This window comes from Cavia porcellus, unplaced genomic scaffold (assembly GCF_034190915.1).
Source record: "Cavia porcellus strain 051 isolate PalLab524CR breed Dunkin Hartley unplaced genomic scaffold, mCavPor4.1 scaffold_5, whole genome shotgun sequence".
Taxonomy (NCBI): Eukaryota; Metazoa; Chordata; class Mammalia; order Rodentia; family Caviidae; genus Cavia; species Cavia porcellus.
Genome location: NW_026947488.1, coordinates 110,593,412 through 110,597,351, shown reverse-complemented (window position 1 = coordinate 110,597,351; position 3,940 = coordinate 110,593,412).

Genomic DNA, 3,940 nt, shown 5'->3' with positions numbered 1-3,940 from the left:
ACATCTGTAAAAAAATATTCTGAGGCAACATTGAGAATCTAATCAAATACTGCATGATTGGAATAACTGCGGTTGTATGAGGTGAAAAGCTGCAGAGTTGGGCTGAAACTGTTCACAGAAATCCACAGGCTTGTGGTTGCCAGGCAACCACACTGGGCTGAGACAGGCTGAACATCACTGTGAGGTGGATTTTAGGCTCTAGGTTTGAAAATTTAAAAGACTGGGGTAGTCAACTTTGGAACCCATCGACCACAGACAGACCAAAAGGTCTTTCAATTACTTCCCTCCACTTCTCAAAATATGTCAAATTTTCTTGATCACTACAACTGTAAAAAAAAATTCTGAGGCAACATAGAGAGGCTAATCAAATACTGCATGATTGGAATGGCTGTGGTTGAATGAGGTGGAAAGCTGCAGAGTTGGGCTGAAACAGTTCACAGAAATCCACAAGCTTGTGTTTGCCAGGCAACCACACTGGGCTGTGATTGGCTGAGCAACATTGTAGGCTGGACTTTAGGTTGTAGGATACAAGTGTGCAGTAGGAGACCTGAGTCACAATGCTGGGCGTTTCCATGGAGACCTCAGTGGCACAGAGGACCTTGTAGGGGAAGATTTAAATAGGATGAATATTCTTGGCCTGGTAGGCCACAATATTCTCTCTGAAGGCTTCACTGCTCAGAATTTGTGGATGGAAGTGCTTGCCAGTCTACACATGGATGTACTTTCAATGGGATATGAAATATGCCAGGGCCTGGCAGATGATCTCTGCCATGTCCTATCCTTGAGCATACCCTTTTCCCTTGTCATGTCTGTCATTTGGCTGAGTCCTGTTCCCTAATCTATTCAGTCAAGACTTGCTGGCATCATTCACCTGCAGTATAAGAGCTTTCTGTGAAATTTCTCAGCAGAAATCCTCTGCAAGCACATAGCTTTGTATATGAGAGACAGTGGTGGAAGTTGAATTTCAAGGGCAGATATTTGAAAACAATGAAAGAAGCCCCGAATAAGATCTTTACATGTTTCCCTGATGAATATGTTTGGAAATATTGGGGAAGATGGAAATCAAGACTGAGAAGAGTGCACACCCATTTCAAGGTACAAAAACCAGGGAAAAACATGGGAAAGCAAGACAGCTGGTTAATCTGATGTAAAATTCTTTGATGATGAAAGGAAAAGTATATTCTAATGAGGATTTAATCAGGCTGTAGAAGTGAAGTTGTCATGTTGGTTGTCCTATGTGTGGCCTTCTGCATTGGGCAGTGGATGCAGGACAGGAGATCTTCAAATAAATCTGGTGGAACACAAAATACGGAAAAAAATCAGCCTAAATCCTGTGTATTCCTTCCCTTTGAGAACATATATGGATAATGCACGAAGTTTCAAAAAAGAAAATGTCTATTGGGTCATGGTTTCACCAATGAAATGGTCACTTCACATAGCATTTTGAATTTTGCTTTCACACTTGATCATGTACCAGGCCTGAGTAAAGCAGAATGCAGAGTAAGCCTGTTCAATAGTTGTGCATTCCATAAGTGGTTTTAAAACCAGTGAAACCCTTTGGACTTTGTGTTTGTATTTTATTGGTTGATTTATTTTTCAAATTGTTTGTTTTTCTATTTTTAACTTTGTGAGTCAGGGAAGCCCTCACTCATAGTGATTTAGACTTCTCCAAAAGCTCTGAAGGTATTCATGTAACAGCTATTACATGTTGTAAGTATCTCCTATTAAAACTTGAAAGAATAACAGACTCTGCCTGTTTTCATCTAAATTCAGTGTTGGGCTAAATTCAGTGTTGGACTTTTTACAAATCCTTTGGAATGTGTCCTACTCTAGTCACTGGTCGTGCTGGAATTTTCTTTCTTGTGAAGACAGGATTTCAGCAAATTGACACAAGTACAGTTTGCCACTACTCTGGACACCTGGTTGAGTATCAAGTTCCCTAAATGGTGTGTGTTTTATTTTGATCTCTGCTCACACTTTGGTCATCCAGTTAGAACCACAGGGCTCCACGTCATAGCGTTCCAGGCCCAAACAAGAAAATTTCCATTCCGTTTTGCGAGTTCATTGGTCTCTCATAATTACTTTTTCCACAAATGTGTGCTTCAGGAGAGGCCCTGTCCAAATGTGGAGAGGCCCATTTTCATTTACTCACTTTCAGAATTTCTAAGATTTTCAGTTACTAGAAGTTTGCCCTTGTCAAGGGACAGTGCACTTCACTTGAAGTTGTGCAGTATTACTTCATGTGTCTCCATGGAAATTCCACCAATGGGAAACTCTTGCTGTAGTCATCTCCAAGTGTTGCTGCGTAAGAAAATATAACTAACCAAGGATGTGTTTTCAAGCACAATGAGGAAAGGAGGGATTATCTTTATTTCAGTGCAGGTTGACCTTTCAAAGAAAGAATAATTCCTATCAAATAGGATGTAAAATTTTTGGTAAAGAGATATGGACATGACACGCTCAAATTTATGTCACTTTTTTTAAAACACCAAGGGCATTTGAGAAGCTCTTGGCTGCTGAATTGTCCCTTTTTTCAAATTTCTCTTAGATAAGACACTCCAGCTTCTTCAAACCATGGTACTGTTCCTTCCATGTAAAAAACCAAAGCAAAAAACAAAATAAATTAAAAGACAACCCATTAAATAACATTTGAGAGCGCACAATTTCTCAGCAGGCCCATGTAAACACTATTGAAGAAGCTAGAGGTACAGAAGCCTCAGCCTTCAGCCCATGGCCTGAAGTTTTGTCTCTATCATGGCCCCTCAATTCCCTGGCATGTGCACATTAACTCATGAATTTTACTCATTTCCTTTTCAAATGCACAGGATCCAATATATTTGAACCGTGTTCACATGGGCAGTAATCATCCAAGGACACACCAGAGGAAGGGCAGCCACCCCCTTGCCTGGGGCCTTGGAGCTTATCACAATAGAAATGGACACCTGAACAAGGGGAGCCCAAACAAAGAGAAGCATATTCCTAAAGCCTGAAGCACAGAAGTTACCTATAGACCAGTAGTGGGATTTCAGAAATTATGTAAGAATCTCTGTGCACATGCTTGGCATGGTCGCTCATGCCTATAATCCCAGCCATCTGGGGGCTGAGGTGGATGGATACTTGGGAGTTCCACTCCAACTTGGGCTAAGAATTCATCTCAAGCCTCTTTCAACAACTACATAAGATGCTGTTTCCAAAAAGAGGACGACAGAAAATTAGACACACTTGGTCCAGGGCCCTGGGTTCACTACATGAGTTGTGGAGTCTAAATATTCCATGCCATGAGAAAATACCTGGGATTTTTAGTCAAAGGGGCATTTGCATCCCTTTTCTAAGGGTTTCCCTTTAACCATGTTACATTTGAATTCTGGGAAGACCTGCTGGTGATAAGCTATCTAGTATTATGTTGGTTTAGTTATTGAGCTAGTACCTCACGTTTAGTGTTCAGGGTTATGCTGGAATGGCTGCAGACCTCCTTGAAATAGCGATTGCAGACTTGTGAACCCCGAGGAAGCTGGATAGTTGAAGCAGGCACTCCAAATATTCAGGCACTGCAAGGATTCACTTTCATTTTGGGACTCATCTTCTGGTTGCTGGCTTTTAGTGCTAACTGATACCTCCATGGTGGCAGTAATCAAGAAGAGATTGCATGTATGGTTTGCAGGTTTGCTTCCCAAGCCACCAGAAACTCGGCAGAAACCAAATCATTGTGGCATTTTCTTTACTGCCCTGAAACATTTGGCTTTCTAAGCTTGAAAATTGAAGAGACTGGGCTAGTCAAGTTTGGACCCCATGTACCACAAACAGAGCTAAAGACAGAGCCAATTACTTCCCTCCACTTGTCAAAATATGTCAAATTTGCTTGATCACCACAACTTCAAAGAAAATTCGTGGGCTACTTAGAGAGGTGAATCAAATACTGCATGATTGGAATGGCTGTGCT